Source organism: Cynocephalus volans, chromosome 10 (assembly GCF_027409185.1).
Source record: "Cynocephalus volans isolate mCynVol1 chromosome 10, mCynVol1.pri, whole genome shotgun sequence".
In the NCBI taxonomy this organism is placed as follows: Eukaryota; Metazoa; Chordata; class Mammalia; order Dermoptera; family Cynocephalidae; genus Cynocephalus; species Cynocephalus volans.
In genome coordinates, this window is record NC_084469.1 from 46000947 (window position 1) to 46017431 (window position 16485).

Sequence of the window (16485 nt, forward strand, 5' to 3'; positions counted from 1 at the left end):
CTTTCTCTCATGTGTTTACTTAATAGAAGTTATTGAGGTTTGAAAAACATTAATGGCAAGTTCTTCAGTATATGAAAAATAATATAATTAGTTATATAAAGAAAAACATGTATATAAAATGTTGGCTTGGGACCTGGCACATAGCTGCTCAGTAAATGTCTTTTATAAATGTCTGAAAAGCAAATACATTATAAAAACAACAATAAATGGTTCTAAATTTGGGAGTTATGAAAAAGTCATTTGTAAAAAAGAATTCAAGAGTATTTATAACTTTAGAATTTGTGCAGAGGAAATATTATATTTATCATAAAACTCTACCCCCAAATAAGAGCATACAAAGGCACTGGGGATGGGAAAGCTTTCAAGGAAGAACAAAGTAATCCAATCATTTCAAGAAAAATAACTGCCAATATTTGTGAAAATCAGAATTTCGGAAAAACTTGTATCTGCCACCATGAGCTTGTCAGTTTCTTCACATTTAAAGGCTTTTCTGGTGAGATTGGTGGTGAAATGACCAAGTGTGAGTGATTTTGGGATATCACATAATGAAATGTGTCAACAGTTGTAATATCTGGATAATTCAATGAACAAATATTTTCCAAATGACCAATACAAAATGTTACAAAATTATTCATGAAAGATTTAAAGTACAAGACAAACCGACTTTTTTTTTATGTAATAGAGTATGAAAAGCTCATTGATACGGTGTCAGACTCTATACAGCAACAAACCTTTAAAACACTACCTCTTGTCTGGTTTTGGTGTAATATCAAAGAATATCCACAATTACCTAAAAAGGCTATTAAAAACACCCCTCCCTTTTCCAACTACATATCTGCATTTGGTTAGGTTTTCTTTATAAACTTCAACAAAACAGCATATCACAAGAGACTGAATGCATAAGTACATATGAGAATCAAGCTATCTTCTTTTAAGCCAGCCATACATTAAAGAGATTTGCAAACATGTAAAACAATGCCAGTCTTCTCACCACACTTGCTTTATTTTTGGAAAATAGTTATGACATTACTTATATTAACATGTAGTGGGCCTATATTATTTTTAAGTAAATAAGTACCATTTAAAATTTCTTCATTTTAATACCTAATATGGTAAGTATTAACATATAATGGTACTTCAAAAAGTTCATGAAAATATTCATATTTTCTTTTAATTCTATTTTTCCGCCAACTTTCTGAAGTACCCTCATACACAACCAACATAAGTAAGAGCTCTTTGGAGTCCAAAACTCTTAAAAGTGTAAAGGAATCTTGACACCAATAAGTTTGATAACCACTGGCCTGTTAAGCATCTTTAGACTGACAAGGCTTATGTCCTAGGAAGGCCGATCACTCAAAGATCTATGCACACACCCGCTTCTAGACAATCTACCCTAAGTAAGGCATGGCAAATATACCATGTTTCTATCAAGTGAATTACCCTACTGGACCAGGAATGAACCAATCAGATCCCTCTCCAGGAATTTAGGACCAAGAACATCAGGAACGTCAGCTACAGGGTTTTTCGTTTTGGTTTGTTTTTGTTTTGTTGGCTGGCCAGTACAAGGATCTGAACTGTGACCTTGGTGTTATGAGGCTGTGTTCTAAACAACTGAGCTAACCAGCCAGTCAGCTACAGGGAACTGAGCTGCAAGGTGGCTAGAGCAGGAGTGAGTCAAGGTGAGCCAAAGCACTTGCCAGAGATGTTATAGGGGAAGCAGAAAATGCCAGTCTACAGAAGACTAGAGTAGACATGCAGAGAAAAGCAAAGACAAGAGACCCTGCACAGCCCCTGCAGCCCCTGAGACACAGCAAGCACAACCTTGGCTCCCAACTCTTCACTACAGAATCAGTCCCCATGAGAAGCAGCTGTACTTCTTTCCTCATTCTTGGATACTTGTTAAACTACCTACATAATCTTATCATTAAGTCCTCCTTTACTTAATATAGGCTGAGTAGGTTTTTATTTCTTAGAATCTTAAGACCTCAGGGTAAGTCTCAAAATAATTATACAAACCTTGTGTACAACTCAAATGTCAAGTCTATCAACTGATAAATGCATAAATAAAATGTGGTACACCCATATAACGGCCTATTATCCAGCCAAAAAAAGAATAAAGTACTGATACCCACTACAACTTAAAGAAACCAATAATAAAAGTCCACATATTAACACGACTTTCATGTGAAAGTCCAGTGTAGGCAAGTCTATAACAACAGAAAGTAGACTAATGGCTCCTATGAATAACGAGGTGGGGATGGAGAATACTGGGTATAGCTAAAGGGCAGAGTTTCTTTTTGATACTGTGTAAAATACACATAACATAAAACTTACTACTGTACGCATTTTTAAGTGTACAATCCTGTAGCATTAAGTGCATTCACACAGTTGTGCAACCATCACCGCCGTTCATCTCTAGAACTACTTCATCTTCCCCAACTGAAACTCCAAACCCATGAAGAGTGCTTCCCCATTCCCACTCCTCCCAGTCGCTGGCAATCACTACTCTCCTTTCTCCCTCTATACATTTAATTACTCTAGGAACTTCATGAGTGGAATCATACAGTATTGGTCCTTCTGTGTCTGGCTTCTTTCACTTAGCATTATGTTTTCAAGGTTCATCCATGTTGTAGCATGTATCAAAATCACCTTCTTTTTTAAGGCTGACTAATATTCCATATTACTTTCTAGTATTACTTATTAGTTTCTTCTTGAGGTGATGAAAATGTTCTAAAATTGACTGTGGTGAGGGGTGCACATATCTCGAATATACTAAGGACCACTGTACACTTTAAATGGGTGAACTATGTGGTACACTAATTGCATCTCAATAGAGCTGTTTTGAAAAAAATTACCAAAAAACAAAATAAATAAAAACCACATGGACCAACCATAAGATTTTAAATGATTGTGCTGCAGTCAATTAATATATACCATATTTTACGGATTCTAAAACCGACATATGCTTGGGTTTGGGCCATAATCCTGAAAGACACAGTCCCAAACACCATAATCCCAAATGCTGAAATCCTGAAAGATCAAAATCCTTAAGGATCATTATCCTGGGCCTGGCCGGTTAACTCAGTTGGTTAGAGCATGATGCTGATAACACCAAGAGGCAGGGTTCGATCCCTGTACTGGCCAGCCACTGGAAAAAAAAAAAAAGAAGGTCAAAACAATCCCCAATGTCTAAAATTCCACAAATCACAATGCCAAAAAATCAAAGTCCCAAATGTTAATATTCTGAAAGCCAAATTCTGGGAAAGGGATTAATGAGTTTTTGGTTGTATGAAGAATAGTTGCATCACGTTAACTGTATTTTCTCTTTTTTTCTCTTTTTAGTTCCCCCCCCCCACACACACACACACTATTTTAAATTGTCGGCATTATTTTCTACAATTCAGTATGCTATGTATTTCATTTTTGCATCATTTCCAATACTGGAGGTATAAACTGTGTAAAGACTTTTAGAGAATTCTAACTCATTTTATGCATTTTTTACAAATGTGACTCCATGAAAGTACATTATCATAATGTGGACTTTGTGTGCAAGCATTGTGTGTGTATGTAAATACATTGAAACTTCCTCAATAAATGAAAAAATGTCCTTTCTGTACATCTGCATTTGTGAAAGATAAAATTTCTCAAGATCTTGGCTCTTTGGTCAACTGCATATGCAGTGGTGACTGACTCGTCACGATTTTTTATCAATCTCATCAGAACACTTAGGTGGTCTGTCATAGTATTTCAGATGATTGTAGTTATAAAGCTGGATGCACACAATTACCAACCACAGTGACACACATTTATACATTTTTGCTTTTTGAACTATTTTTTTATGCTCATAACTGTTATACCCATGCAACTGTCATTAGTATACCTGAGTGTTTATGCTTGCAAAAATATATTGCCTATTTTATTGTATAAAGTGACCATTAAGTGTTCTGTCATGTGTTTACACTTCTCAAGTAAATCTCCTTTTAAAAATGTAAATAAATGTCCTTAAAGTAATTTGTATTATTTTTTCCAGAAGTATACTTTTGGGATTTTGATCTTTTAGGATTAAATTTTCAGGATTTTAGACTTCAAGGATTTTAATCTTTTAGGCCTTCAAAGTTCGGGATTATGGCATTCGGGACTGTATCTTTCAGGATTATGAGTAGCACCACGTGAGTTCATCTTTTAACAACTCTAACGTCGATATGCATCCTACAATCAATAGCATTTTATGGCCTAATTAGCAGCACTTTATATTTGCAGTAATTTCAAAAACCCTAACAGACATACACACATAAACTAGGGATAGAGAAAGAACATCCTAAGTACAACACCAAAAACATGAATGATAAGATTGATGTCTTTGACTTATAAAATATATATGTTTTTATTTTTATTTACAGCAAAGACAACTTAAAAGGCAAACCACAAACTAGAAAAAGTACTATGGAAAATTTTGATATATATGATATATATATATTTCTTACAAAGGGCAAAATTTTGATATACTCAATACATATATTTCTTGTAAGTCGATAAGAAAAAAATCAACAGAAAAATAAGGTATAACAGGAAAATGGGATTAACAAAGGAAACAAAAGAAATGAAGTAAGTCAACTTCATTAATAATTATAAAAAGCAAAGCAAAATAATTTTTCCCAAATCGGCAAAATATTTAAAAAGTCATAATGTCTAGTGGTGATGAGAATTTGGAGAAACAGGCATTCTTTTACGCATTACTGGTTTGTATGTAAACTGGTACAAATTGCTTTCTGAAGAAAAATGGCAACACTCACCATAAACCTTGAAAATATGCATATCTTCTACCACAGCGACTCCACTCCTTAGAATTCATCTGATCATTTAATACACAGGTACACAAAAATAAATGACTAAGAATCTTTCCTAAGGAATTATCCTAAATATCCAATACAGGAGCTTAGGAAAAAAAAAAATTTTTTTTTTAAAGTTTAGTGAACAGGAAAGTCCATATAAATGAGAACATTTATTTTTTTAAATTATAGTTTGGATATACCATTTCTATTCAATTTTCCATGTGTGTATGTCCTATCCTCACAGTAAGATTTTTAAAACTAAAGGCAGAAATGTCATATATTCAACAAATATTTATTGAGCAGTACATTACTATGTACCAACACTGTTCTAAATACTGGTACAGAATGGTAACCAAAATATGCTATCTTATTTTGAGGGGACACAGACAATAAACAAACAATCATGGAACAATATGAAGTGCTATAAATAAAATAATGTAATGGGTCAACAGGATGGGAGAAGAGGGGGAAGGGACGAGGGGTGGGATGATCATAAAAGCCAATCTCAGCTAGGATGGCCATATGCCCTGATTACTTGAAATGGTCCCAATTTACATCTGTTGTCCCAGTGCAATTAGTAATTATGCTCCATTTCATTGTCAAAATTGTCCTAATTTGGGTAATAAATTATATTCTAAGGTGACTTTTGTACTGAAGCTTGAAATATTAGAAGAGCTAGCTACCTAGCTATCCTAGAAGAGACAAGAGTGTTCTAGGAAGAGGAACTACAGAAGCTTAAGGTAAAAGCAAACTTGACAAAGTCACAGAGGCTGAAAGAGAGTAAGGGAAAAAGTGGAGGAGGAGGTGAGGCCTGAGAATGCATAGGTTTATGCAGATCATCTGTTTGGAAACTGAGTTATCTCTCTCATCTCTCTCTCTTTGTATATTCTGAATATTAATCCCTCTTCCATCTTTATGTTATAAATATTTGTTCCAGAATTTGTAACTTGTTTCATCTTTTTAATAACCTCTATATCCCAATTATAAAATTATTCTACGTTCTCCTCTTAACATTTCTTAGTTTTCGTTTTTTTATATTTAGCTCCTGAATCACCTAAATTTTTTTCTAAAACAGGGTTTAGTTGTATTTTCATTTCTAATTGACAGCTAATTATCCCAATAAAACACTTACTGAACACGTCTTTCTGCGCTGATCTCAAATGCCATCCTTTTTACAACTCAGAGATTTCACTTATAAGTATATACCCTAGAGAAACTCATACAGTCACATACAAAGAGGTATTTACTGTACCACTGCATTAAGAAAATTCTAATTTCCTAAATTCCAATCAATAATATATAAATTTAGGTATATTAGTATGATAAAATACTATATAGTAAATAAACTAGAATCACAATGAATAAACTAGAACTACGTGTTTCAAAATAGACAAACCTCAAGGGGCCGGCCCCGTGGCTCACTTGGGAAAGTGTGATGCTGGTAACACCAAGGCCATGGGTTCGGATCCCTATGTAAGGATGGTCTGTTAGCTCACTTGGGAGAGCGTGGTGCTGACAACACCAAGTCAAGGGTTAAGATCCCCTTACTGGTCATCTTTAAAAAAAAAAAAAAAAAAAATCGACAAATCTCAAAAAAGTAAGATTTAGAATTTCCAGAATGATATTAACATGTTAGAAACACAGAAAACAATACTACTTATTTTTATTGAAACCATCTAAAATTAGCTGAAACTGGCTTTATTTCCTTATCTCAAGTTATTTCAAAGTTATCTTGCAGGGTGTAAGCTAAGCATGTGAAGAGAGAAAGACCTTGCCCTCCAGATGACCTCTGGCACCAGGGGCACTTGAAAATCCTCCACCAAGGGACTGGATCCAGAATCAACCAATCACCCTCTGCCCAGTCATATGGTCTGATTTAGGGCCAGGCAATCAGTCTTGCCTCCTTATCATATGTGGTCTGACCTCTAACTGTCCAATCTACTATAGCCCAGTCATATGGAAACCGAATACCCCTTAAAGCCTGCACAGCCCCTAGATCTAGGAGACAAAGTTGAGGTGCCTTGCCTCCTGTCTCCACTCCAGTAAACCTTGCTTCTTTCTTTCTCAAAAACCAAGTGCCATGGCTTCTGTACACATCCGGCAGCTAGCCACTGCTTGGTAATATTATAATACATATATAATAAATGTGTATACATGTAAGATATACATCTACTTTAGGAAAACAGTTACTTCTAAGTAAGGAAGGACAATGACAAGGGAATGGGTACAATCTCTAACACTATTTCTCAGAATAAAAACTGAAGCAAGTATAATAAAATATTAGGTTTTCTTAAACACAGGTGGGAGGTAGATAGATGGACATTTGTTATATTTCTCTCTGCATGTTTCTATGGGCTTGAAATAGTACATGAAAAAAAAAGGAAACTTACACTTATTACAATGTATATTCTCATTTATCCACAATTCTAGACTCACTGATTTGATTTGTTTGTCTTTTCTGTGCCAATGCCACACTTTTTAAATTACTACAGCATTATGAGGTTTTTATATCTGGCAGGACAAGTTTCCCCTCACTGTGATTTGTTGTTGCTGCTATTTTCAAAGCCTTCAGAGCTTTTCTAGAACACTTCCTTTTTCACACGAGTACCAGAGTCAGCTTGTCAAGTCCCATAAAAACTATGGATGAGAACATACAAATATTGAATTCATAGGCCGATTACAGGGAGAACAGATACCTTTATACTATTGAGTATTCCCATCCTCAAACATGATTACATATGTTTTTCTTTTAGGATGGCAAATAAAATGTGTGTGTGCATGTGTATATAATTAAGATGGGAATATCTGCATATATATGATGGGAAATGCTATATATAATAGAAAAATATATGTATAGGATATATAATTCCTATCTTATATATAAAAAATATGTAACATTCCCATGACAAAGATTTTATACACACACGTTTGTATGTGTACATATACTTGTATTTTAGGATAGGAATTATTTATATGTAATTAAGAAGAAAATGATATATATATAATCTCCACCCATTTAGTATTTTGTGTCTGTTAGTAAAGTTTTAATTTTCTTTGTTTCCATCATTTGAAGGGATTTGGGAAGAGAGCAAATTAAAAAAAAAAAAATTCACTGTGCCAACTTGATCCAACTTCCCCACCTTAATCAATAAATTCCTTACATAGTTATGTTTAGAAAGTAAAATTTTCTGGAGAACTGTTATTCAATCTAACTTTAAAAAAAAAAAAAAAAACTTAGTGAAAGAACTTTAAAATTTTTGAGGTACTATGTAATAAATAAATATTTTAAATAAAAAAAATTTTTTTAATTAAATATTTTAAATAACCATACCATCTTTACTACTCATTTCACTTTTCCTGTGGTAGGAGGAACTGGGCAGGAGAACAATTAGAAGACTGACTAGCTGTCTCCTCAGCCTGTTCCTGCCTGCTCCTTCCCTCCCAAGGCACAAGGCATGGAAGTGAGCAAATCTTAAGATTGGGAGGTTTTGAAATTATCCAACTAACACTAATTTTACAGATGAGAAATCCGAAGAACAGAGAGATTCAAAAATTCCTCCAACGTCACAAAGTTGTCAGTAGCAGAAATGGGAAAAGCTAGTACTTTCTGCATGACTTAAGAGTTTTAAGAAGTACCATATAAAATAAAGCAAAAAATCTTCTCATCCTTATCTACAAAATAATGGTAAAAATAAATAAACAAATAAATCTCCTTCTTACCCCTGTCCCCTCAGCTGCTAGCCAGTTGTCCTCCCAGAAGGCAACTGTATTAGTTCATTTCTGTTCCTTATAACATAATACCTGGAACTGGATAATTTATAAAGAAAACAGTATTTACTGCTTACAGTTTCTGAGCATGGGAAGTCCACAATCCAGGGAACGCATCTGGTGAGGTGACTCTACAGCAATGCAGGGTCTGACATGGCGAGAATGGCAGAGCAGAGAGAGAGCGACTCTCATGTGCTTGCTCTCTTTTCAAAGCCCTCAGAACCACACCCACAACCACCATTATTAATCCATTCATTAGGGCATGGTGCTCAGAATCTAATCGTCTCTTCAAGGCCCCACCTTTCAATTACCATAATAGGATTTCCCACCTACTTAACAGTCACGGTGGGGATCAAGCTTCTAACACATAAAACCTGGGGGACACAATTCAATCCATATCAGCAACCAAAGTTATCAGTTTTTAGAATATCTTGTAGAAATATCCTACACACACACACACTTTTCCCCCTACATAAATGGTAGCACACTAGATACCAGATATACACCGTTCTATATCTTAACAATACATCTCATGAGCCTCTTGGTTCTTTCTATGGATGCAGGGTACACCATACAAATGTTTATGAATATTTTGTAGAAGTTTTTCAAGTAATTCTGATCGGTACCCCTAAGAAATGCTTAAGTGATCTATTTCTGAGCTCTCTCCCAACTCAGACATCCCAAGTAATTGAAGCTATAAATGGAATGGAGAAGCAAAGGGAAAGGTCTTAGCCCAAAGTCATTCAAATTTTTCTAACAGTGGACTACATGATTAGAAATCCATGTGGTACGGGTTTTATTGTTTTTTGTTTGTTTGTTTTCATTTTCAGCAATGGTGAGTCCTGAGTTCAACACTTGCATTCAATGTCACTCAAATATGAGTTAAGTGAAATGTCCATTTTCCCACTTTTGTCAGTAATCCTTCATGATGTCTTAGTTTTGTAGTGTGATCTTAGTGAAGTCTAACTTTAATATCTCAAAAATAAAATAAAGTCAGGTTTTTAAAAAAGTACTATCAGCCCAACATAGGAGGCAATAAAACATTAGCAAAATCAGGAGACTAGCCCCTACTGACATACAAATGTATGAGTCAAAGCAGGTCCTTCCCATCTTCACATGAACTGCAGCCTGGAGATCACTACAACCTCCTTCCTCAAAACTTATCCATGAAAATACACAGCAAGTGTTTGGACCTTTCATTTTTTTAACCAGAACTCTTTCCTCAAACATCTTACATGGAAGCCAAACGAATAAAAGACACAAAGGAGAAATATTCTGATTCAGTGAGAATGGGAAACCTAGAATCCATCTTTTCAGTCTTCTCCCACCCCTTCCTCCTTCACTCCAGTCCTGGCTTACCAAAATACCTCCACCAAACATTTTACAGTTTGAAACCAACTGAAATAAAAGAATCCAGTTTAAAGTTAAGGTTGAAGGGGAAAGGACTGCCTTAAGTGGCAGTGTCAAACTATAAATTCAGTTCTTAGCACCAAAACTCATTAACTCAGGGTTAGTTACATGCTTGACTCATGAAATATAAAAATTCTGTGAATTAGTTAAGAAAACTGGTTAAGATTTTATGATCAACTGCCTCATATCATAAACATCAACAAATATAGTCATGTTTTAAGATGAGAAGACTATGCTGAAATTATATGTCATTGTTTTAAGAGACAAGAGCACATTATGTCTGAATTCTACAAGTAAACCCAGAGCTAGCTTCCTATATCCTGCAAACAGGCAGTAAAATATAGCAAAATGAAATTGGTCTATTTAAGTTCCTTTTGAATCTTCCTATGTTAAATAAACACAAACACACACTTTAATCAACAGGAAATTTATCTTGCAACAACAAAATTTCAAATACAATCCTCCAAAAAAAGTGAATCCTCCTCTCACCAGGAACTCCTGGCTTCTGGCCTACAATCTTTGCATAACAAAATGTACTTGGATAGGTTTTCAAGGTGGCATAAGCTAACTTGGAAAAAAGCTAAAAATATACTTCACTGTGGCAAGACTGTAGATGCCTCTTCAGATGAGCAAGAACGTATCCACAAAGGGTCACAACAGATATGAACACCACATTTCACCAAAGCAGAAAAAGAATCCTTCTAAATGTGCAATTCAATTTTTTAAGTGATCAAATAAAACCTTTTGATACAAAAGTATGGGATAGGGGAATGGCCTCTATGACATGCAGATGCTAAAATATTAGCTACTAAACTAAGGCAAATTAGGTCACCCTGATTCCCACAAAGCAGCCCAGCTCTAGTCCAACTCTCCAAAAGCATGTTAGGCAAGGAGAGGCTAAGAAAGACCCACCACCCCTTACCCCCGACATCCCAACCACCTAAAACCCTCCAGCCTGGTGATGACTTAAAGAAAGCTGACCACCTGAGCCTATCTCAGAGTCTAGCCTCCAGAAGAGGAGAAAGACTAGAAATCTTCTGAGTGAATTCTGTAATTTGTGCAAGATCAGAGTTGTGATATACTGCAACGAATTTTCTTCTGTAAAATAAACTATTCTTTTCTTTAGGAAAAACATAAAAAAGGAGCTACTTTGGGGGAAATGCTATTAACAAGGTATTTTATTTGTAGCCTCTTTTGACATTATGACATCTTACTTAGAAAATGAAAGCTAAAGAAAAAGGTCTTTTGAGTTAAACTATCCTACACCCAATAAAATGATATTAAAAGAAAAACTTAAATAAGTACATAATTATTTGATGACTATGGGTACATGCATTCAATAAATAATTCCTGAATTTAAAAAAAAAGATGCTCTTTACCTCTCTATAACATGAGAAAGAGAAAGTTTCCCAAGACAGCAGTATAAGATAACCCAACTGAGACTTTGCGGCATACTTGCGCTATATTGAACGAATTCTCTGAACTGAGCCATAATCACTCATTCCACTATGAGAACAAATATATTTCAAAGCCAAAATGGATGACTACTTGCCAATTCTTTCCCTGATTAACACAAAAAAGAAAAGTGTACTGAAATCAGAAAAATGTTAACTTTAGATGCTTGGCCTGAATTAACAGATGTAACAATATCTAAGGAGATTAACAAAGAGTTACCATTTATTGAGCTCTTGTCATGTACTAAGCAATATATTAAGATTTTGCGTGCATGAGCTCACCTCAAAGTCTGGTTCCACTATTATCCTAATTAAGACTTTAGAGAGGCTAAGTAACTTCCCCAAGCTAATTCTTTTTGTTTGTTCTTTGTTTTGGAGGCTAGTCAGTACAGGGATCCGAACCCTTGACGTTGGTCGCACCTAACTCTAACCAACTGAGCTACCGGGACAGCCTCCCAAATAATTCTTTTTAATTCACACAAATATCTTAAAGATCTTGCTCTCTTTAAGCAAAATAAAACAACGTTAATGAACAGACTCTATTTCTAAGGAATAAACCAAAATCAAGCAGGAAAAAAGAATTTGACTTTAAATAAAGTTTATTGAGTTTCATGGGGGAGGGACAAAAAAACCATCAGACACCTGTGAGAGCAGGGACATCTCTGTTCTGCTCCCCACGGGGCCTACGCAGCAGCTAAGCATGCTTAGATCTCAATAATACACATTCCAAGAGCCTGTCCTGTTGGCTTTTCCTTCCACATATACCCTGAAGGCTCCCAGGCCTCTCCATCTGACTACCACCATCCTCATCTCTTGCTGCAAAAAAACTTCTAATTGGAGTTCCCACTTCAATACTTTCTCCACTCAAAAAGCTGAGTGTTCAGGCCGGCCCGTGGCTCACTGGGGAGAGTGCGGTGCTGATAACACCAAGGCCACAGGTTCGGATCCCTATACAGGGATGGCCAGTTGGCTCACTCGGGAGAGCATGGTGCTGACAACACCAAATCAAGGGTTAAGATCCCCTTTACTAGTCTTCTTTTAAAAAAAAAAAGCTGTGTGTTCTTTTTAAAACGTAAACTAGAACATGTCACTCTTCTACTTAAGACTCCCCAAGGGCTTCTTATGCACTACAAGTAAAATCCAAAGTACTTACAATGACCCTAAGGCCCTACTTGATTTGGCCTGCCTACTCGACTGACTGCTCACTAGGCCCCGACAACACGAGCTTCCTTTCAGTTTCTCCACCATGCAGCCAAGCCCTTCCTAGCCTCCGGCCTTTGTCCTCTACTCGCTGCCTGGCTCATTCATGTGGCTGGCTCCTACTCAAACTTCAGGTGTCAGTTCAAATGTCATCTCTTCAGCAGAGCCCTTCTGACCACCCACCAGTTACTCTCAGTCACATACCTTTTGTGTTCATTTATAAATTTGTCATAATCTGAAATGGATTACTTTATCCTATTCAATTATATTATCTTTTCACACTAGAATATAAATTCCCTGTTTGATTCCCTACCATGTTTGTTGAATAAAAAAAATAAACAAGAAATGTACAAGACTTATTTGAAAGTCTACTGAGGGACACAAAAATCTGTCTGGACAGGAAATATATGAAGATGTCAATTTTTCCAAAATTAACCTATAATTTCAGTATTCTAAATCAATATTCAGTATTCTCAATAAAACCCTAAACAAGATTTCTTTCTGAACTTCATAAAATGATTCTAAAGTTCACCCGGAAGAATACATGGACCAGAATTGTCAAAGTCTGAAAAAGACATAGTAGTAAACAGGTGACTAACCTAACCAGTACTAAAACTATACTGTCTTTTTTGGAGGGGGCGGGGAGCATGGCTGGCCAGTATAGGGAGAATACATGGACCAGAATTGTCAAAGTCTGAAAAAGACATAGTAGTAAACAGGTGACTAACCTAACCAGTACTAAAACTATACTGTCTTTTTTGGAGGGGGCGGGGAGCATGGCTGGCCAGTATAGGGATCCTAACCCTTGACCTTGGTGTTATAACACTGTGCTCCAACCAACTGAGCTAACCAGCCAGTAATTTAAAATAGCAGTAATTTATAGGGTATGGTAATAGGTAAGGAGAGATCGAAAGAAAATACTAAGACAGATCAGAAACAGTCCCAAACACATTTAGTAAATGATAAAAGTTGCAATTCTAATCAGTTGGGGAAAGGACAGATTATTTACTAAATGGTGATGACACAACTAGCTATTTGGGAGGAAAACATGCACAATTATATCTCCCCAAATATATTTCTACTTCACTTCTTCTTTTTTTGACCGGTAAGGGGATCGCAACCCTTGGCACATTGTGGTCTGCACCACGCTCAGCCGTGAGCGCACCAGCCATCCTTATATAGGATCCGAACCCGCGGCCTCGGCGCTCCCAGCGCCGCACTCTCCGGAGTGAGCCGCGGGGCCGGCCCTCTACTTCACTTCTAATACCAAAAATAAATTCCAGATGGATCAAAAAATTAGAAGTTAAAAAAAGGAGAAAGAAAAGAGAAACTAAAAAAGTAGTAAATCAACGTCTGAGGACTTCATTATAAAAACACAAAAAGGTATACATACAGTCAAAAGTATTAATGATACTTTCTAAATATACAAACTTGAAACAGTAGTATAAAAAAAGAACAGTATATTATGACTCCATAATACAGAAAATACACACACACAGAAAAAAAATCTGAGAGGATATGCAACCCTGCCAGATTGGAGGCAGCACTTTCAATTTCTTTACATATTTCTATATTGTACTTCTATAAAACAATGTATATATTACTTATAATAAATGAAAGACAAGCTTTTAAAATGCATGCCCCTTTATGAATTAAAATGGTTTTATGTGAATATAAAGTAACTTCTTCCTCCTTTCTCCACCACACACAGATCGTGTATACTCCTACATCTGGTATATTTACACTGTGCATATTTTAGGCTATATCTCCTAGAAAGCACAGTTTTGGTCTCATTCCAAATACATAAAAGTTATTATAATTTAAAAATGAATTAAAAGAATTTAATCAAAAGTAGTGCAAAGTTAGACATCTTTGAGAAGGAGTTCAAACACATGATAATTACTACTTAGAACAAACATTTTCAAAAATTATATAAATCTATATGCTATTGCCAAGAGAAATGAACTGCCCAAAGCAGATTACTCTGAATCTGAACCGTATATGACGGCAAAGAGAGTCTGGGAGGAAGGGGCAACCATACGATGACCCTCACAACAAATCTAAGAGTCAAACTTTCCTACAAAAATGTAACCTCAATATATTCCGATTTGATATCAGTTTATTTGTGTATAACAAAGAAAAAAATAGCAAAATGGCCCAAATATTATTCCTCCAGTAGACACCGTGGGGGGAAAAAAATCAAAATAATTTGGTAATCTTGACTTTTCCTTTGCTCCTAACTAATCTATTTAAGGATTTAATTTTTGACATAGAACTCGTCAGTACTATTCTTTTAAAGGGATTCCCAAGTTCTATTATATTTCTATCAACCAAATATTCCACATTTCTAATTCACAATTTTTTACTAGAACTTAAACTACTTCAAAATTCACTGCATATATAAATTAAAACATTCTTGCATTCTAATATGTCTAAAACTATAAATGCAGTCTGGGATGAACCAATCCCAAGTTTACTTTTTCATCCTCTCAAAAATCCCAGTAAACTGGCAGAGATTTTATTTTAAATGCTTTGATAATTCACTGATTATAGACCAATGGTGAAATTTCTACCTGTTTTTCAATTTCCAAAACTATTCAGCATCAAATTGCTGCATGTATATCAGACATCTTCTACAGCTACGGCACTAACTCTAGTTGCTGGGCTCTTTTATACACATTCAACAAATATCTATTATACAGATATCTACCACTCCTGGGTGCAGGGTACTATTCTGGGAGTGGAGAGAGGAAAAGAATGTTAAAATAACTCAGATACAGACATGCATACACCAGGCTTATGGGCTAGTGGAGACTAAATGGATATAGACATAAATAAGTATAGTGTTATAACAGAGGCACAGGTAAGAACATCAAGAATTTTCAGAACAAAATATATACATCTTGGAGAAGACGGAATAGGAGGGAGATTTCTTGGATGAAGAAATATATAATCAAACCGAAAAAAACAGGCAGAATTCAGATGCAGTAGAGTCTGGAAGAGTTAGGTAAGAAAAGAGCATTCCAGAAAACACCATACATAATATGAGAAAAAACAACTCTTCTTAATGCAACACAAAATACGCATATTATTTAATAGCCCAAATAGGATAAAGAAACATGTCATGCTTCAGTATTTATATGAAGATTATCAGTTTAAAGAGAATAATATGCCTTTTCCTTTAAAATGAATTTTATGGCATAAATACCTGTAGAAAACTAATATTACAAATAAGCTTTTTTATGTGGCATTAAGAATACAGTTCATGTCCATGCTATTTATCTAAGCTTGTACATAAACAATTGAAGTCCATCATACTTTAATAGAAAAAATTCCAGAAGTCAGAGTAAGTGAAGCAAGCAACAGCTAATTTATAAAATAAATTTAATTTATAAAATAATTTAACCTATTTGTTTGGGTCTCAGAGATACCTAGCCACTGGCATAATAAAATTTCCATCACTGTAATACTAAAATTCCATGAAGTGTCAGTAGGTCCAGATAACCTTCAAGGACAGTTTTAGGAAGATATTCATTAGAGCATATTAAAAATTAAACTAATTAAATAATTCCTGATGATCACACCATGTCACTGCTATAGATCAATACTGATTTTTTTCAAACCATATTTTCAATGCAGAAATTTATTGTTAAGAAGTATCTTAAATTCAACACCTATGCTGAATATCCAAAGTGATCCCTCATTTCCCATCCACTCCAATTTTTGTTGTAACTGTCAATGATCACATAGAATTATCCCATGGATGATACGGTATAATGGAATGAGCAGTATACTATACGTCAAAAGACTCGGATTCTGCT

At 35.3% G+C, this 16485-nt stretch overlaps 1 protein-coding gene across 13 annotated transcripts in view; it reads right to left on the reverse strand.

Annotated features, from left to right (window-relative positions):
- Window positions 1-16485, reverse strand: part of NCOR1 (nuclear receptor corepressor 1) — a 148219-nt gene that overhangs the window by 128082 nt on the left and 3652 nt on the right. The window lies entirely within an intron of this gene.